The 21310-nt window shown below is 45.4% G+C and overlaps 1 long non-coding RNA gene across 6 annotated transcripts; it reads left to right on the top strand.

Annotated features, from left to right (window-relative positions):
- Positions 1–399: 399 nt before the first annotated feature.
- LOC123127395 (uncharacterized) lies at positions 400–3762 on the top strand. 6 transcript variants are annotated; one of them, XR_006462449.1, is made up of 5 exons: positions 408–831; positions 902–1000; positions 2059–2404; positions 2498–3339; positions 3483–3762. It is a non-coding gene; the product is annotated as an uncharacterized lncRNA (long non-coding RNA). The 6 variants fall into 6 exon arrangements; XR_006462452.1 differs by lacking the exon at positions 902–1000 and having other exon boundaries at positions 409–831; positions 2059–2197; positions 2339–2404; XR_006462451.1 differs by having other exon boundaries at positions 400–831; positions 902–2197; positions 2339–3339.
- Positions 3763–21310: the final 17548 nt, after the last annotated feature.

The raw sequence follows: 21310 nt of genomic DNA on the forward strand, positions 1-21310 counted from the left end.
GGTCGTGCTCGGGATGACTTAGATGTGGGCACTGGTCTAACCCCATTCGCAGAGCAATCAGTCGGCGGGCGAGCAAGCAGACATGGCTACCCACTACTAGGAAATACCTTATAGCTAGATGCTTAGCAGTAGCGAGGGGTAAGAGCCCCATGCTTCTACTACTTAGAAGTAGCGCGGGTAAAATAATGCGCTACTACTAGAGAATAGCAGTAACGTGGGCCTACATTTCCCACGCTACTAGTAAATGATCATCACAGTGCCCCCAGAACGAACCATAGTAGCAGCGCGGGTTTAAAATCCGCGCTACTACTAAGTTGATAGTAATAACACGGGTATACCACCCCTCGCTACTATTATGGATAGACAGGGTCAACCCACTTGGTTACAGCGCGGCACCTTTGCCCCGCGCTACAACTAATCAACATGCCCCAGTCCCTCTCATTCTCACACCCCACCAAATCTTTCCTCCGCCCCCGCTCCTCCCAATCCCGCCGCCGCCGATGCCTCCTCCGCCCCCAAACGACGGCCATACGGAGACCCATGGATAAATATTTCTTCGAGCTATTCCACCCGCGTCCTCCTCTGCCTCTCCGCACCTCTCACCGCTTCGCGCCCCCTCCTCCTCCTCCCTCCTCCCCCCACTCGCGGTCGCCTCTCCCGATAGATCTGGTGCCAGGGTTCCGGCGCCGGCGAACGGGGGAGCGGAGACATTCCGGGAGGGAGGGGTCGACGTGTGCCTGGTGGGCGGAGGGGAGGATGGGGAATCTGCGTGCCGACCTCGACGAGCAGATCGAGCAGCTCCTGCAGTGCAAGCCCCTCGTCGAGCCCGAGGTGCCCCTCGTGTCTCCTCCTCCAGGCTGTTTTGAGTCCTAGGTGCTTGATATGTGTGTTTCTGGGGCAGGTCAGGGTGGATTCCGGCGGATATACGGCCGACAGGCTGGATGCATTAGCTGTCGGCCTTCTCTTAATTGAAAAGAACGAACCTTTGGTGCTGTACTAGGTTGCTATCGATTGAATGTCTGAGCTGGTGCATTCATTCTATGCGTGAATTGTTTTGTTTGCTACTGATTTCCATGTACTGTACTAGAGTATTCTGAATGATTGCTGGCATAATTGTGTGCACTGTTTGTAGGAATTCTTGTAAGGTAGCATAAGAGGCATGCATGAGGGAGAGGTTCTTATAGCTGTTGATATAGTTGGTCTTGACCTGCATTTTGGACCCTGACCAATTGGACCAAAATGCGTACTAATTTTAGGTTATTCTCGGTGCGTAGAAGAATTTGCTATCAGGTTGCTTGGTAATGACTTATCATCACCTTATAAACATTTCTTTTGCGTTTAATCCCGCCACTAATGCCTCCTTGACCGCCGATGTCTCGTCACGGCCGTGCTTATGCGTAGGCGCCGCCAGCGCCGCATGCAAGTTAGCCTGTCAGCAGCAAGGGCAACCTGCCCACGCTCTCTCCACTGGGAATTTAATCTTGCTATACTGAAGTCCAACTCTTTGATTATGCCTTTTCAGTGTAGATTCTTTCATGTTAACTAGTTGGAGTAAGTTCTAATTAGGTCACAGATTTTGTACTAAATAAAAAGTGTTGTTTAGAGACAGTGATGGTTAAGGGAAAAATCATTTATTTTACATTTTATACCACAAGTACTTAGCGTGCATTTTCTACTCTGAGATTAATTACACAAGCTACATCATAATACAATGGAAGGTGTTTTTCTATCCAATAGGTTGTAGCTAGTAAGCATAGAGTAAAATAACAGCTGAAGATTTTCTTATGCAATTTAGGAGTGGAAAGAAACAAATAGCTGATTTGCAGTGATTAATTCACTACTTCAGAGTTAATTAGTGTTTCGGTATAGTTTCTTTTGTTATGAAGTAGCTTATATATAATTGAAGTGATTATGCTTTTATGGATGGATGCTCGTAGGTTTTAAAGGACTGAAATTCTGTCAATGTATACCACTAAAATCTTCTAAATGAATATTACTTCATTTCTTGTAACTGAATATTTCTTCAGCTTTGGGGTATAATTTTTCTGCAATGAGCAGATTTAGACGGCACTTAGAAGGCGCCACTGGGTTCTACAAGAGCGAGATGGGCGGTTCGTCCGAGCCCGAGTCGCATGGGACATCCGACTGCCCGCGCGGGGGAGGGGGGTCCAGCAGCAAGTGCACCCGCGCCGCCGAGGTGCACAACCTCTCCGAGAGGGTGGTGGCCCGGTTCCCCGTCGTCAACCATTTTCCCCTGAGTTTCACACCGCTTTTCTGCTCTTCTCGCCCTATTTTCTTGGCTGATCATTGCTTGCTTGCTTGCTTGATTGGGGTGAAGCGGCGGAGGAGCAGGATTAACGAGAAGATGAAGGCATTGCAGATCCTGATACCCAATTCCAACAAGGTCGGCACCACAAAACCATCTACTGTACCACTTTGTTTTTCTTTGTCCTTGAATTCGGGGCTATTGAGTTTGGTAGTGCTTGTGTGGTTACAGACTGACAAGGCATCCATGCTTGACGAGGCCATACTCATTGAGTATCTGAAGCAACTGCGGCTCCAAGTACATGTCAGTAAATGCATGTCTCAATGGCTGGTTGATGTAGAGACTAACTTGCTAGTGCATTTATTTTAACTGATGGTCCAAACTGCAAACATTGATGCAAAAGTTTTAATGTGGGTGTTTTCTTTATTGATTCTTTATCCTATCCATAGTGAAGTAAAGCCGGGAAATTTTCCACACAGCAAAGCAGTGGCTACTTTCTGTTCTGTCCAGTGTTTTCTAGCCATATCTTATAGAACTTTTGATTTCCTTGGATTCACAATGGGATTTATAATGCTGATCAAAATGTTGATATGTTAGGACTAGTTTCCTAGTGCAAATGCAATTCGGCAAATCCACTATAACTCACACAAATTGCCCTATTTTAAGTGTAACTGTAAGTGGTTTTCACTGCAATTTGTCAACGAAAATTATAGTTTCTTTTAGTGTGAACAGTTTTTACTATAAATCTTTTACTAATTTACTGTGAATCTGCTTCTAATGCAATGTATCTCTATTTCTAATGAACTGTAAATCTACTGCAAAATCATTGTAAAAACTCACTATAATTCCACTAGGTAAAGGGTGTTCTTTATCATGCTTTTCATGTCTATGTTCATCCAACAACCCATACTCTTTTTCTATTCTGGTTTCTTATTTTTCTTGCAAAGGTACAGTAACTTCCCCTCTCTTTTCGTGCAAATGATAAGAAGTTGAGGGGACCTGTTTCTCACAGGAGGGAGTAGGTTGAGACCTCACTATCTACTTCAACCAAAAGATTTGAAGAGTTGCAAAAGGTAATTTTGGAGCAAATTTCAGTGCATATTCTCATTGTATCAGAATTTTACTACCAATCTCTTGTATCATCTGAGCTTATGCTTCCTCTCCATTTATTCACTATATCTATATGCCTTGCTGATGCTCATTTCCATTGCTGCAGGATAATGAGATGTTGAAGAGGCAGAGTGAATCCATGACACTGCAGTGCAGTTGCACCGTTCCGTTGAATATTACTCAGGAATAAGGACATTTCACTAGCAGATTATCTCTATTTTTCCTTTTCATTTTTCTTTATTATTGGAGTGAGAACAGGTAGAATGAGGAAGTGTGTAATAGTAGACACGACAACTATGTGATGGTAGAATAAGAATAAGGACATTTCCATCGCTATTGTGTTTTCGGAATTGTATGCATAAAATGGAATTGATTGATTTTTTTAATTCCTAATTAGCTACTGGTAGCGTGGGGGTATTATAGAAGTGATACTACTATTCCATTAGTAGTAGCGTGGGGGTGGAATACTAGTAGCATGGGGCACTAGCGCTACTGGTACGTCTATTTAGCAGTAACGTGGGGTAAAACAAGCGCTACTTCTAAAAATTAGCTGTAGCGCCGTAGCAGTAGCGCGGGTACCTCCACTACTGCTAGTCCAAAAGCCAACGCTACTGCTAAGGTTGTTCCTAGTACCTTAAGAGAAAACTCATGAAATGGACAATGCTGCAGAAAAAATCTCATTCCCTTGCGACTAAAGAAGCAAGAACTTCATATTTCATTCCAAAAAGTGGCAGATTGGTTACAAGAGAAAGCAAAGAACAGTCGTGTCCGGCACCTAAGTTAGTCTTCCCACCAACACGTAGCATGGGGCCTCCACGTGGGCGTGGGCATAGTCGTTGTTTGACCGTATCGTCCGCCAGCGCGGTGCATGGGGCTTCCACTTGGGTGTGGGCATAGTCGTTGTTTGACCGTGTCGTCCGCCAACGCAGCACGGGGCGTCCACTTGGGCATGGGTGGGAGCCCCAGTGAGGCTAAGGGGCGGCGCACAGGGAGACTTCGGGGCGTGTACAACCCCACTCATTATTACGTGAGAGTGTCACGGTTAAAGCTTGAAGGGGTGCAGGGCACTCCCTGCCTTCCGGATGGGGACCCCGCCCCTCGCCTGCAAGCACGCGCCGGCATGCCTGGTGGCACAGGCCATCCTGGACGGGCCCCCAACGTGGGTGAGAACCCATGGGCGTCCTCTCCTAAGAGGGCCTGCTCCAGTGTGGGGTCTCCGATCTCGCGGCCGGCGGCGGGTGGCCACACGGGCCACCGCTCGCCTAGCTATCTCCCACTGCAAGCTTCCAGACTCCACCTGAGTCTTTTGATTTCGGGGTGGGGCGGGGGGCGGGCGTCAGGTTGTGATGACCCGAGAGGCTCCAAGCCCCAGCGAGCATCCTGGGCCTAGTGGGGCTCTCGAGCCCCCGGAGACCCTCGAGGTCCCACCTCACGTCGGGGCGCCGCCACGCGCCTGGCATGCGCTTTGTCCGGCTGCCGCTTCGCGAGTGTGTTATCGAAGCATGGTTCACCTGCGTTTCAAGGTTAGCACAATACGTTATGAAAATATTGGTTGTATCAGGGGGTACAACCGGGGCACAACTCTGGGTTGCGAGGGACCCTTCGGCCTCGTGAGGCCTTGAAGACCTCGAGGACCAGGCCGGCGGGGGCCTGCCTTCCGTCAGTCCCGTGGCACTTTCGTCTTGTCGATCGCCACTGCCACCGACGGGTCACGATGGCCACGAGGTAGCCTGCCGCAGTGCCTCCCGCGGGGGGGGGGGGACCTAGCCTGGGTGAAGCCTGGGAAAGCACCTCCTAGGCTGTAATGGGAATCCTGTTCACCCTCTGTAGGATCGAAATTATGTCTAGAGGGGGGGTGATTAGACAACTTGACCAAATAAAAATCTATCATTTTCCCAATTTTAAGTCTTAGCAGATTTTAGCAACTTATCACAAGTCAAGCAATCAACCTACACATGCAAATTTAAGAATATAGCAGCGGAATGTAAATCATTGCATATGAAGGTAAAGGGGAGGAGTTTGGAGGGAGCAAACACAATGTAGACACCGAGATTTTTGGCGTGGTTCCGATAGATGGTGCTCTCGTACATCCACGTTGATGGAGACTTCAACCCACGAAGGGTAACGGTTGCGTGAGTCCATGGAGGACTCCTCCCATGAAGGGTCCATGAAGAAGCAACCTTGTCTATCCCACCATGGCCATCGCCCATGAAGGACTTGCCTCACTTGGGTAGATCTTCATGAAGTAGGCGATCTCCTTGTCCTTCCAAACTCCTTGGTTCAACTCCACAATCTTGTTGGAGGCTCCCAAGTGACACCTAACCAATCTAGGAGACACCACTCTCCAAAAGGTAATATATGGTGTGTTCATGATGAACTCCTTGCTCTTGTGCTTCAAATGATAGTCTCCCAACACTCAACTCTCTCTCACAGATTTGGATTTTTTGAAAAGATGATTTGAGTGGAAAGCAACTTGGGGAAGGCTAGATATCAAGATTCTTGTGGTTGGATTGGAATATCTTGGTCTCAACACATGAGTAGGTGGTTCTCTCTCAAAAAATGAATGGTGGAAGTGTAAGCATGTTTTGATAGCTCTCTCCACGAATGGAGAATGGGTGGAGGGGTATATATAGCCTCCACAAAAAATCTAACTATTACACACAATTTACCGAACTCGGTGGGACCAAATAGCTAAACTCGGTCAGACCGATTTAGTTCAGTGAACGTTAGGATTTTTGGTGGGACCAACATGTCAACTCGGTGGGACTGATTTCATTAGGGTTAGGGCATAATGTAATCTCGATGAGACCAATATCTGTAATAGGCAAACAGAGAGTTGGTCAGGCAAACTCGATGGGACCGATCGCTTATTTCTGTGAGACAGAAATGTTACGAAAAGGAAACAGAGAGTTTGCAATCCCATCTCGGTGAGACCGAGATCCCTATCGGTGAGACCGAACTGATTAGGGTTATTGGCTATGGCTATGTCAAATGAACTCGGTGACGCCGGATAGATCAAATCAGTGGGGCCGAGTTTGACTTTTAGTTTGGGACATATGTGGATATGAGAAAGTGGTTGAGGGCTTTTGGAGCATATCACTAAGAATTTTGAGCAAGCAAGCCATTAAGCAACACCTCATCCCCTTTTAATAGCACTGGCTTTTCCTATGGACTCAATGTGATCTTGGATCACTAAAATGAAAAGATAGAGTCTTGAGCTTGAGCCAATATATGTCCTTAGCATTTTGAGAGGCCACATCTCTAGTCCATGCCATGCCAATCATTGAACTTTATGAAATGATCATCTTGAAAGAGTATTAGTTCAATGAGCTATATCTTATTAAGAATTACCAAAACCACCCAGGGATTAGTTGCACTTTGAATCTCCCTTTTTGGTAATTGATGACAACATATAGATCAAATCTTCGACAAAAGGTAAAAAGAGTGAAATATATTGTCGCTTTGAGAAGTATGTGATAAACAAGAGCTCCCCCTAAATTTGTGCAGTATTTAAAATTTTCTTTTGAATGAAATGCACAATCGATTAGGATCATGAGCTACTCTTCCATGTCACATACATCTTGGTGGGCGCTCAAAATGATAGAATATGAAATATACACTCATCACCAAAGCAAAGTGAATGATCATGTATGAGAGATAAATAATGTCATCATTCAAGCACAAGCATTAAAGTGACATGATCAAACACATGACCATACAAGTATCTCACACACATAAACATAGAGTATCATCCATGTAAGCACACAAATAAGTATCAAATAATTAGCAAATAAGAAGCAAATCTCTCTATCGAAGCCTATGATCTATACACTCTCTCCCCCTTTGGCAACAAGTTACCAAAAAGCTCAAAAATGCATAGTTCTATGCGTCTCTCTAGGCTTGATCTTCGGGAGGAAGCGTTGATAGGACTCCAAGGACGAATGCATCTATGGAAGTTGTTGGAGCTGGAGGAGTTGCAACTAGAGGAGCTACTGATGTTGTGGATGCAGGTGCTGACGTAGTAGCTCTTGTGTCTGTCACAGGCACTGCTGCAGACCTCTATGCCCAAGGCACTCTCTGAAAGGCATCTGTAGTAGCTTTCCCTTTCCTCTCTTCAACTTCTTCCTGGAGCTGATCAACAGTTGTCTGCATCTCTTTCACCTTCAAGTCAAGATCATAGAACTTTTTCTCAATGATCCTCTCTAGGCTCTCTTAATTCTGAGTCAGGGTGGCTAGTCCTTTCTCAACCCTCAAAATTGCTTGAATAAGATATCCAAGTTGATCTTGCTTAGACTTTAGGAAAACTTGTGAAGCCTCTTCAACACTTGGCATCTTTGCTGCCTTCTCATCTTTTGCTTTCTCCCTCTTCTCTTGATCCTCCACACATGTGGGACGATCAGCATTCATGACAAATGTGTTTTCCTCAAAGTCAGGCCTTAAGGGAAGATGTTCCTTGTCCAACAAGTATGTGTCTGTGTCCATCTTGGAGTTGATGAGCATCTGGATGTGTGGAGCATATGCACATGATCTCTTTTGGTCAGCGGTTGTTCTCTTGATTGTATCAACAATCAAACTCATTACTTTGAACTTCTAGGGCACATCAAACAATTGCAGCAAATTGATGGAGTGGCCTCTGATCATCCTGTGATCTCCTGATTTGGGCAACAAGGTGTGCCTCAAGATGGTGTTAATAGTGGCCAGTCTAGACAATAGATAATACACAGAGCCCATCTTGTGAGTCTCCAAGGCTTTGTCAGGAATCTCCTTATACATGTTGGCCATGGAGTTGTGATATTTCTTTCTCTTGGCATAGACATATATGTCATCCTCATGCTCTGTAGGGGAATTAATCAGCTTGGCCCACTCAGCAACTGTTGATTGGTACCTTGTACCTTCAGACATCCATACAATCCTTCCATGAGGATAGAAATGACTTGTAGAGTAGAATTGTATGATGAGCTCATCATTCCACTTAGTGAGTTTCTGAACCACAAAAGCATCTACTCCACACAGCCTGAAACTTTCATGCACTCCTGGGAAGTGGTCTTCATTGTTGTTGATGTACTTCCAGTCTTCCCACTTCATGTCACATACTATGGGTTTCTTGACCAACAGAATAGTCTCATAGAAGTCTTGCTGCTCCTTGGTGGGAAACATATAATCCACAGCAGTCCTTCTCCTCATAGCATATGGATTTGATTGTCTCCACAATCTGAGTCCTGCATCCTTTATAAATTTTATGTTCTCAGCCACTGGATGATTTTCATCATGGTCAAGGATCTTGGCCTTGAGCTTCCTGAGCACTTGGGCTTCAACATCTTCTTCAATCTCAGGCACTAGGGCCTTGTTCTTTTCAGCAGCTGGTATGTTCCTTGTGCTCCTCTTTGGTGCAGTCTTGAGGGTTGGAGCAAAAGCTTTGGGTGTAGTCTTGGGCTTAGAAGGGGCAACCCCAGACTTGATGGCATCCCCCATCAGATTTTGAGCTTTAGGTGCTGGTATCATTGTAGCGACCCGACCTCAGATGGTCAAGTCTCTGTGCTTCAGTGTCATCCCTGGATCGGTAATGCTGACACACACAGTACTCGAAGGATTTATAACAGAGTAGCAATCACACACTTATTACATCGAATGTCTCCGAAGAGAACTTATTGCACGAATATGGCTTAAGGCCATCTAATGCGATAACATCGGAAGGCTTGGAAGATAAAGTGAGTCCATCAACTCCAACGGCATAGCTGAGCTGCACGGCAACGACCTAACGAACCTTACTCCTCGTCTGAAAAGTCTGCAACATAATACATTGCAGCCCGAAAACGGGTTAGCACATGGAATATGCTGGCAATATAACACAGTAGAGCAGAAACAGAATAATGATATCACTACATGCATATATGGCTGGTGGACAGTTGTATGGTGTTTGAGAAACGGATGACCGAGACACAGTCTTTTAGAAATGTTAACTCTCTACTCCGGGTAGACCATACCAAACCTACCAAAAACCCACTACCTGCTGATCTACCTCTTCAAGAGCTTCACGTAACTTACTCAACTATGCTAGAGCCCATAATAGCTTGTGGCTGCACAAGGAAGTTTCCAGCATGAATCATCTCAGTTCCCTTTTAGCCTGGGTGGTGGTCCATAGGAAGATCACATGGGTACCCCGGGATTTCCAAAAAAATACAGACAACACTGGGTTCCCTAGGTGCCTCAATCCACCCAGTTGTTTGATTAAGTTGCCACCTTAAGTTGAACCATTAATTAACAATCTCACATCTGTCATGAATTTCACTCAAACCCAAACCACATCTACGAGCATAGCATAGCAATATAAGCAATAAGTAGAAGTAACTCCCAAGGGTTTGAATGTAACATGGCAATAGGTTCTACCTCAACAACTACTTCCCAACCCACAAGTTAATGACATCCTAATCATGAAATGTTTGAGGATTGGAACTAATGCATAAAAACTGGGTAATAATGGGATATGATCAAAGTGTTACTTGCCTTGCTGACGAATCGCGAATCCTAGAGACTCGTAGTAGCACGCTTCGCACTCCGGGAATTCTATCGCAAGCAAACAATAACATACATAAGTAACAAGCAACGATGCACGAACAAGACTCAAATAAGAGAGGTTGACCAGAAAGTTCAATTTAAGAACTCCGGTACGCAAAAAGAATCAAATCAAACGGAGCAACAAAAGTCAAACGGCGAAAGAAGGAAGCTTCATTTACTAATCTGAAACTAAACCAAATTTTACAGTAACAAAAACTTGTTTGAGTTGATTAAACGGAAAGAGGGTTTTGAGACGAAACTCCAGGCGCTTGAATCGCCTGATTCCGATAAACGAGCGAGAAGAAAAATAGAAATTAAGATCGGATCCGAAATCGCGATCAGAAAAATCGCGGAATAAAACCGAGAAAAAGAAAAACGACGAACAGATTAACGAACGAACGTTTGTTATCTGGATCTAAACGAAGAACGCTTTTGTTAAAACGAACGAACGAGCGAACGCTCGCTAAATAAATAAACCGGAGAAAACCCGATCTATTTAGAAAAAAACAAAAACTAGGGTTTCTAAAAAAACCGAACGGTTTTCTTTAGAAAACCGGGGCGGTGCGGAGGCTACCTTGGCTCGGCTCCGGCGGGGCTCCGACGGGGCGGCGTGGGGTGGCGGGGCTGCGGCAGCGGCGGCGGGAGGCGGCGGGGGCTGCGGTGGCGGCGGCGGGAGGCGGCGGGGCTGCTGTGACGGCGGCGGCTCCTGGCAGCGGCGCGAGCGGCTGCAGGTGGGGGGGCGAGGGGCTGCGGGCGGCGGCGACTTGGGCTCCAATGGGGGGGCGGTATTTAAAGGGGAGGGGGGCGGCGGCTGCTTGGGGAAGGGGCAAGGCGGCGGCGGGGGGGGGGAGGGGGGGAGTCCGGCTCGGACTTGGAGTCCGGGTCGGCGGCGGCGCGCGCGCGGGAGGCGGTGTCGGCTCGGGCCGGCCTGGCTTGGCTGGGCCTTCGGCCCAGTCGAGCGTGAGATATTTTTTTTAATAATTCCGCCGACAGAAGAAAAATCCTAGAAAAATAAGTAAAAATCTAAAAATGCCAAAACAAATTTTCACCGTCTAAATAAAATATTTAGGACGAGTTGAACATTTTCTTGGCCCTAAAATGCAATTTTGAAAACGTGCAATTTTTCTAATGCAAATAAAATCCGAATAAAACCAAATAAAATCCAATAAATGATTTTAATATTTTTCCTCCAATATTCCAATTATTTTGGAGAAGTCATATTATCTCCACTCATTTGATTAATATGAAATATTTCGGAGAGAAAAAATATTAAAATCAAAATCCTCGTTTCATTATTTGATAAAAATCAAATATGAAAACAGGAAAATCCCCAACTCTCTCCGTGGGTCCTTGAGTTGCTTAGGATTTCGAGGATTGCGGAACGGAAATGCAATAAATCATGATATGCATGGATGATCTATGTATAACATTCCAAATTGAAAATTTGGGATGTTACAAACCTACCCCCCTTAAGATGAATCTCGCCCTCGAGATTCGGGTTGGCTAGAAAATAGGTATGGGTGGTCCTTGCGGAGATCATCCTCTCGTTCCCAGGTGGCTTCATCCTCGGTATGGTGGCTCCACTGAACCTTGCAAAACTTGATAACCTTACTGCGGGTGACTCTGCTGGCAAACTCAAGAATCTTAACTGGCTTCTCCTCGTAAGTCAAATCACTGTCCAACTGAATCGCCTCTAGGGGTACTATATCTCTTAATGGTATATCAGCCATCTCGGCATGACACTTCTTCAGCTGTGAAACGTGGAACACATCATGGACTCCTGACAATCCCTCAGGTAACTCCAACTTGTAGGCAACTTCTCCCATCCGTTCCAAAATGCGACACGGTCCTACAAATCTCGGGGCTAACTTTCCTTTAACTCCAAAACGTTTCACTCCTCGCAAGGGCGATACTCGCAGATATGCTCTGTCTCCAATTTCGTAGGTTACCTCCTTGCGTTTTGAGTCTGCATAACTCTTCTGCCTGGACTGAGCAACCTTCAGTTGGTCTTAGATCAGTTTTACCTTCTCCTCAGATTCTTTAATCAAGTCTGGTCCAAACAACTGTCGGTCTACTACCTCATCCCACATCAACGGTGTTCTGCACCCGCGTCCATACAGGGCTTCAAACGGTGCCATCTTCAAACTGGCTTGGTAGCTATTGTTGTATGAGAACTCTGCATACAGCAAATTGTCATCCCAACTAGATCCATAATCTAGCGCACAGGCTCTCAACATGTCCTCCAAAATTTGATTGACTCTCTCAGTTTATCCGTCTGTCTGCGGGTGAAACGCAGTACTGAACTCCAATCTCGTTCCCAGAGTCTGGTGTAACTGATGCCAAAACTTTGAAGTAAACTGTGTTCCTCGATCCGATACAATGGTCCTCCGAACTCCATGCAGACATACGATCCTGGACATATAGATCTTGGCAAACTTTGCACTTGTATAGGTGGTTTTCACTGGGATGAAGTGAGCTACTTTGGTCAAACGATCAACTACTACCCATATGGAATCATATCCTGCTTTAGTCCTGGGTAATCTGGTAATAAAGTCCATGCCAAGTTTATCCCACTTCCATTCAGGTATCGGCATAGGCTGTAACAGTCCTACTGGCTTCTGATGTTCTGCCTTAACTCTCTGGCACACATCACATATGGCTACATACTCGGCAATATCCTTCTTCATACCTGTCCACCAGAAATGTTCCTTCAAATCCAAATACACCTTGGTGTTTCCGGGATGTATCGAGTATGGTGAGTCATGGGCCTCTTGAGGTATTAACTTCCTGATCTCCTGGTTGTTGGGCACATAAACCCGGTCCTCAAACCATAGGGTATCGTGCTCATCCTCATGAAAACCTTTGGCCTTTCCTTTGCCCATCTTCTCCTTTATCTCGGCAATCTCTTTATCATCTTTCTGAACTTACCGAATCTTGTCCACCAATGTCGACTGAACCTCCATTGTGGCAATGAACCTTCTAGGTACAATCTCTAATCGAAGTTCCATGATGTCCTTTGCTAATTCCTTCGGCAGTCCTTTACTTTCAAGGATATTAGCATAACTCTTCCGACTCAATGCGTCTGCTACGACATTGGCCTTTCTTGGATGATAGTGTAGCTTCATGTCATAATCCTTTATAATCTCCAACCATCTCCTCTGCCTAAGGTTCAGCTCCTTCTGGGTGAAGATGTACTTCAAACTCTTGTGATCCATGTACACATCACAACGGTTTCCAATAAGGTAATGTCTCCAAGTCTTCAACGCATGCACTACGGCTGCTAGCTCCAAATCATGCGTAGCATAATTCAACTCATGAGGTTTTAGTTGTTGTGAGGCATACGAAACAACTCTTCCGTCCTGCATAAGCACACATCCAAGTCCTAAGCGAGAGGCGTCGCAATACACTTGGAACTCCTTATGTATATCTGGCAGTACTAGCACTGGGGCTGTAGTCAAACGTTTCTTCAACTCCTGGAAACTTGCTTCACAATCTTCTATCCATTTAAACTTGGTATCCTTCCTCAACAGTTCAGTCATTGGTTTTGCAATCTTGGAAAAATTCTCAATGAATCTCCGGTAGTATCCTGCGAGTCCAAGAAAACTGCGGATCTCGCTAACTGAGGTGAGTGCCAACCATTTAGTGACTGACTGAACCTTGCTTGGGTCTACTGCTATACCTTCTCCTGATATAACATGTCCAAGGAATCCGACTTCCTTCAGCCAAAACTCGCATTTGCTAAACTTAGCATACAACTGGTGTTCCCTGAGCTTCTCGAGAACTAAACGCAAATGCTCTTTGTGCTCTCCTTGTTCTTCGAGTATACCATGATATCATCAATAAACACCACAACAAACTTGTCCAAATACTCCATGAACACCTTGTTCATCATGCTCATGAAATAGGCAGGGGCATTAGTCAGTCCAAACAACATGACCGTGTACTCGTATAATCCATATCGCGTTGTGAACGCCGTCTTTGGTATGTCCTTCTCTCGTATCTTCAACTGATGATACCCTGATCGTAAATCGATCTTTGAGAACACTTTAGCTCCTTGCAACTGATCAAACAGATCATTGATCATCGGCAGTGGGTACTTGTTCTTTATCATCACTTCATTCAAGGCTCGATAATCAACAACCATCCTTAGGGATTTATCTTTCTTCTCAACCAAAAGTACTGGGGCTCCCCAAGGTGATGAACTTCTTCGGATGTATCCTTTCTCCAATAACTCCTTGATCTGTTTCTTAATTTCTTCCAGATCATTTGCGGGCATCCGATAGGGTCTCTTGGATATTGGTCCTGTACATGGCAACAGCTCTATCAAAAACTCAATGTCTCTGTCCAGCGGCATGCCTGGTAACTCCTCTGGGAAAACATCCGAGTAATCCTTTACTACCGGCACTTCCTCCTAAACAACTCCCGTAAGGGCATTCACTTGGCTCCTTTTTGGCACATGCCTAGACACATACTTAATCCTTTTTCCCTCCAGGGTGGTGAGATAAATTGACTTACTCGCACAGTCAATGCTTCCTCCATACTTTGACATCCAGTCCATACCCAATATCACATCCATTCCTTGCGACTCTAAGATAATTAGGTCAGACGGAAACACATGTGTGCCAATGGTTAAGGGTATCTGGTCACACCATCGGCTAGCCATATATTCTGCTCCAGGTGAACTCACTAAAAGAGGGGTCCTAAGGGTTTGGGTTGGTAGATTAAACTTATCCACGAATCCCCTTGATATGTATGATTGCGATGCACCAGTATCAAAAAGAACAAGAGCGGTAAATGACTTAACCAAAAACTTACCTATTACCCCGTCCGGCTGCTCTTCAACCTCCTCCACGTTAATGTGGTTCACTTGTCCTTTGTTGAATGGATTGGGCTTCTTCCCAGCGCTTCCATTTCCATTTCCATTCCTTCCTTCGGGGAAATCATTGGCATACTGCCCTGTCTTCCCGCACTTAAAACAGGTAACCTGACTTAAGTCTCTTTTGGCAGGAGTGGACGGGTTGGAGCGGTTCTGATTGTTGTTAGCTCCATTCCCATTCCCATTCTTAGCACCACTGTGGTTATGTGATCCTTCTCTAGTGTTGTTGTGACCTCCATGGTTATGAACAGGTCCTCCCGAGTTCGGGGTTAGGCGAGGCTTCTGCTGAGCTCCTGAGTTATACTTCCCTTGTCCATACTTTCTCTTGCGGCTCTCAATCTGCTGTTGTTTCCCTTCAATCATAAGAGCCTTATCTACCAACTCCTGGTAGTTGTTGAAGGTTGCTACCATCAACTGCATGCTCATCTCATCATTCAGCCCTTCCATAAACTTCTCTTGCTTCGCGGCATCTGTGGCCACATCATCAGGGGCATAGCGTGATAACTTGCTAAACTCATCCACGTAGTGAGCCACAGTACGGTTCCCCTGGCGTAGATTGCGAAACTCCCGCTTCTTCATCTGCATAGCTCCAGTTGAGACATGGGCAGTGCGGAAAGCTTGCTGAAACTGGTCCCAAGTGACATTGGCTACAGGAAAAGTGGCTGTGTAATTCTCCCACCATGAGGCTGCTGGTCCATCCAATTGATGTGCGGTAAAGCGCACCCTCTCAGCATCTGTGCAACCTGCGGTGGTCAACTCCCTTCCAATATGGCGTAGCCAATCATCAGCAACTATAGGCTCGGTGCTACTGGAAAATACCGGCGGCTGTAACCTTAGGAAACGGGCTAGGTTGTCCACTGGCGATGGGTTGTTGTTGTTGTTGTTGTTGTTGTTGCCCTGGTTCTGAACTAGCAATTGCATCAAGGCATTCTGCTGCTGGATCAACTGGGTGAGCTCCGGCGGGAAGGCAAAACCGGTGTCACGTCTCAGAGGCATCAGATGGGTTTAGATGGAAGAGATTTAGAATAGAAAAGGGGTCTAATGAGAAGGCACTACCCATATGCACATGAGACAAACACAATCATTTCACTCAATCAATCAAGCAAGGGCATACAAACGGTCTAGAACTATCGCAAAAGTGCTCGCTACTACTATATACATGGGGGAAATACTACTAATAGTTGGTGGTCATCTAGAAATTTTGATCGGTGGAAGACTCCATGATGTCTGCTCCAGCTTCATCTTCAAAGTCATCATCACTAGGATCGGAATCGGTGTCGTCGATGATGATTAGTCCTCGGGGCGTATTTCCTTGGGTTCTTCTTCTTCTTCTTCTATTGGTGCTGGTCCTCCCATGAATTCTCCGATCTTCTTGACTAGGTCGTCATTCTTCTCCAGTAGGATCTTGATTTCCTCCTCATATCCATCGCGGGTAAACTTGAGTTCTTCCTCCAGCTCGATGATCCTAGTCTTCGCCTCCTTCAAATCCATCATGTCCGCACACATCTGGTTCTCCTAACGTTGGATGTGCTGGTTTAACTCCTGGATGAAAGCTGCAATGGATCTATCCTTCTTAGTGCTGATTACTTCCCATTGCTCATCTCGGTGCCCACATATTTGGTAGATAGTGTCTTGGAGATCCCTATTGTAAACTTCTCCAATGCGTCCCATGGTGATGTGGGCTGCCATACTCTTTCCTAAACTCCAGGTTGGTGCATCGAAGGAAAATTCTATGGGTTTAGAGGTTGGCGAGAACTTCCTTCCTGGAACTTGTACTTGAATCATCCAACGCTCTTCTTCTGGTAAAGTGGCGTTGTACATCCCGGTGAAGCTTGGTATTCCAATGTTCAGGTACCTAGTGACTTCCTTCAAGTGGCGTCCAAAAGGTGTGTCTTCATCCGGTTGTGCAAACTTGTTCTTCATCTTTGCCATCCTAAAGAGTAGAAAATGGAGAGGAGTCAGAAATGAGAAGAGAAGTGTGACCTAGGGTTTATCTTAGTGGTCGTGTCCTACACTCAGCGTGTGCTCTGATACCATCTTGTAGCGACCCAACCTCAGATGGTCAAGTCTTTGTGCTTCCGTGTCATCCCTGGATCGGTAATGCTGACACACATAGTACTCGAAGGATTTATAACAGAGTAGCAATCACACACTTATTACATCGAATGTCTCTGAAGAGAACTTATTACACGAATATGGCTTAAGGCCATCTAATGCGATAACAGCGGAAGGCTTGGAAGATAAAGTGAGTCCATCAACTCCAACGGCATAGCTGAGCTGCACGGCAACGACCTATCGAACCTTACTCCTCGTCTGAAAAGTCTGCAACATAATACGTTGCAGCCCGAAAACACGTTAGCACATGGAATATGTTGGCAATATAACACAGTAGAGCAGAAACAGAATAATGATATCACTACATGCATATATGGCTGGTGGAAAGCTGTACGGTTATAGTTTTTGCGAAAAGCCAATTTTGCCCTACAACAAAGGAATAGATTTTAATTTAACTATCATGGTGGTTGAAACATCATTGAGAAGGTAACCCCAACTCAATTCCAATTAAAGTGATTAACAACCCAACAGTATTAATTAAACATGGTGAGACACATGTGATAACCCAAGTACTAGATACTCAAGAATTGTCCATAACCGGGGACACGGCTAACCATGATTAGATTATACACTTTGCAGAGGTTTGTGCACTTTTCCCCACAAGACTCGATCGCCTCCGTTGGATTTCTCGCACTACATGGTGTTTGAGAAACGGATGACCGAGACACAGTCTTTCAGAAACGTTAACTCTCTACTCCGGGTAGACCATACCAAACCTACCAAAAACCCACTACCTGCTGATCTACCTCTTCAAGAGCTTCACGTAACTTACTCAACTATGCTAGAGCCCATAATAGCTTGTGGCTGCACACGGAAGTTTCTAGCATGAATCATCTCAGTTCCCTATTAGCCTGGGTGGCGGTCCATAGGAAGATCACACGGGTACCCCGGGATTTCCAAAAAAAATACAGACAACACTAGGTTCCCCAGGTGCCTCAATCCACCCAGTTGTTTGATTAAGTTGCCACCTTAAGTTGAACCATTAATTAGCAATCTCACATCTGTCATGAATTTCACTCAAACCCAAACCACGTCTACGAGCATAGCATAGCAATATAAGCAATAAGTAGAAGTAACTCCCAAGGGTTTGAATGTAACAGGGCAATAGGTTCTAACTCAACAACTACTTCCCAACCCACAAGTTAATGACATCCTAATCATGAAATGTTTGAGGATTGGAACTAATGCATAAAAACTGGGTAATAATGGGATATGATCAAAGTGTTACTTGCCTTGCTGACGAATCGCGAATCCTAGAGACTCATAGTAACACGCTTCACACTCCGGGAATTCTATCGCAAGCAAACAATAACATACATAAGTAACAAGCAACGATGCACGAACAAAACTCAAATAAGAGAGGTTGACCAGAAAGTTCAATTTAAGAACTCCGGTACGCAAAAAAGAATCAAATCAAACGGAGCAACGAAAGTCAAACGGCGAAAGAAGGAAGCTTCATTTACTAATCTGAAACTAGGCCAAATTTTACAGTAACAAAAACTTGTTTGAGTTGATTAAACGGAAAGAGGGTTTTGAGACGAAACTCTAGGCGCTTGAATCGCCTGATTTCGATAAACGAGCGAGAAGAAAAATAGAAATTAAGATCGGATCTGAAATTGCGATCAGAAAAATCGCGGAATAAAACCAAGAAAAAGAAAAAATGACGAACAGATTAATGAACGAACGTTCGTTATCTGGATCTAAACGAAGAACGCGTTTGTTAAAACGAACGAACGAGCGAACGCTCACTAAATAAATAAACTGGAGAAAACCCGATCTATTTAGAAAGGAAAAAATGAAAACTGGGGTTTCTAAAAAAACCCAACGGTTTTTCTTTAGAAAATCGGGGCGGTGCGGTGGCTACCTTAGCTCGGCTCCGGTGGGGCTCCGGCGGGGTGGCGTGGGGTGGCGGGGCTGCCGCGGCGGCGGGAGGCGGCGGGGGCTGCGGTGGCGGCGGCGGGAGGCGGTGGGGCTGCGGTGGCGGCGGCGGGAGGCGGCGGCGGCACGGGCGGCTGCAAGCGGCGGGGCGAGGGGCTGCGGGCGGCGGCGACTTGGGCTCCAAGGGGGGGCGGCGGCGGTATTTAAAGGGGAGGGGGCGGCGGCTGCTTGGGGAAGGGGCAAGGCAGTGGCGGCGGCGGGGAGTCCGGCTCGGACTTGGAGTCCGGGTCAACGGCGGCGCGCACGCGCGGGAGGCGGTGTTGGCTCAGGCCGGCCTGGCTCGGCTGGGCCTTCGGCCCAGTCGGGCGTGAGATATTTATTTTTAATAATTCCGCCGACAGAAGAAAAATCCTAGAAAAATAAATAAAAATCTAAAAATGCCAAAACAAATTTTCACCATCTAAATAAAATATTTAGGACGAGTTGAACATTTTCTTGGCTCTAAAATACAATTTTGAAAACGTGCAATTTTTCTAATGCAAATAAAATTCGAATAAAACCAAATAAAATCCAATAAATGAGTTTAATATTTTTCCTCTAATATTCCAATTATTTCGGAGAAGTCATATTATCTCCACTCATTCGATTAATATGAAATATTTCGGAGAGAAAAATTATTAAAATCAAAATCCTCGTTTCATTATTTGATAAAAATCAAATATGAAAACAGGAAAATCCCCAACTCTCTCCGTGGGTCCTTGAGTTGCTTAGGATTTCAAGGATTGTAGAACGGAAATGCAATAAATCATGATATGCATGGATGATCTATGTATAACATTCCAAATTGAAAATTTTGGATGTTACAATCATCCTCATCCTCCTCATGAGATTGAATCATCATAGAGGGCTTGCCTATGACTCTGGCCATAGTTTTCTTGGCCCTATCCTTCCTCTTCTTGCCCTCACCAGCAGTCTCTCCACCAAATGATTTGGAAGTTTCAAGAGTGGAGCCTCTAGCCTTTGACATGGGCACTCTCTTTGAAGGAGCCTTCTTGTTCAAATCAGGCTTTATAGATGCGGTTGTGCCAAATTCTTTCTTGACAACCTTTTTCTTGGAGCTGACCTCCTCCTCAGCAGCAATATAATCTTCAGACTCAGACTTAGAATTTCTCTTCCTCCTCTGCCTAGTAGCATCCTTAGGCAGGTGGCCAGGAGTACTTATGCTGCCATCATCATAACTGTCAGAGGGACTAGTGCCCTCACTCAGATTCACTTGCTCCTCAGACTTGTTCGGGCTGTCACTTTGATCTAACATGTCTGACACTACAAACTGAAAGCTGGCCCTGTGAATAGTTATAGATGAGATAGAGTGGATGAGCATCACAAAGTGCAGTGGTTTTGTAAAACAAATGAGTCAAAAACTAAGTTTTAGTTTTCCACAGAGAGCATTTCGGAGCTACCAATTTGTTAAACTCGGTGACACTGAAGCAACTTTTGGAGTCTAAACTAGTGGAATCGGTCAGACCAAGACACAGTTTGGTGACTCCGAGATTGCTAGGGTTTCATGCAGAGTTGAACTCGGTCACACCGATTTGCAAGTTTCGGTCAGACCGAAAATTACAAGTGCAATGGCCTAAGCCAAATAGGTGAGATCGATTTCCACAACTCGGTCGGTCCGAGATGAGTTCGACGGAAACCTAACTCTAAATTTTCGTATCAAAACTAATCTACAAGAAGTTTTTGCTGGATAGGATGATCTCATACGTGGTAAGAATCATGGCATTTACTTTGTGCTAAGAATCGGAGGAAAGAATTGCACAAAGACTTGAACCCATACCCTAACTCGGCGATGAGCTCGCTATGGCGGCAACGGTGGTATAGATTTCCGTTGACAGCGGCGGAGACCAGCGGCGGGAGGTTGCTGGCGACGAGAGGACGGTCCGAAGACCCGATTCGGAAGAGCAGGACATGCGCGGGCGAAGAGGTTTTGGAGGAATTTCCAAATTTTGACCCGTCAATATATATATCCTGTCCCTATCAGCGTGACCGAGTGGAACAACTCGGTGGCACCGAGATGCAGAGTCGCAACCGGTTACTACAACTCGGTGTGACCAAATGGTTCTAATCGCTTGCACTAAGATTGAAAACCTAGATCAACTCAGTGACCTCGGTGTGACCGAAAAGGATCAATCGGTCAGACCGAAATGCACAAAGAGGTTTTGGAAGTTTAAGTCTATGATGAATCGATGACTCCGAGTGGTCCTCACCCAGAGGGTTCGAATCTTACTTGATCAAACTTTGTGATGTAGCATGAGTAGAGTTTGAGATGAGAAAAGCATAGATAGATAGAGGAAGTTCTTAGGCATTCTTGTCCATCCATTTGGCAAAAGAAGAAGAGCCAAACAAATAACGCAACAAATGGATGTCCTCGAATGGGGAAAATATGCAATCAACATGCTCACATAATAAAATGGCAAATGAAATATGTGGCAAAGCATGCACAAACACTC

Source organism: Triticum aestivum, chromosome 6A, assembly GCF_018294505.1.
Source record: "Triticum aestivum cultivar Chinese Spring chromosome 6A, IWGSC CS RefSeq v2.1, whole genome shotgun sequence".
Taxonomy (NCBI): Eukaryota; Viridiplantae; Streptophyta; class Magnoliopsida; order Poales; family Poaceae; genus Triticum; species Triticum aestivum.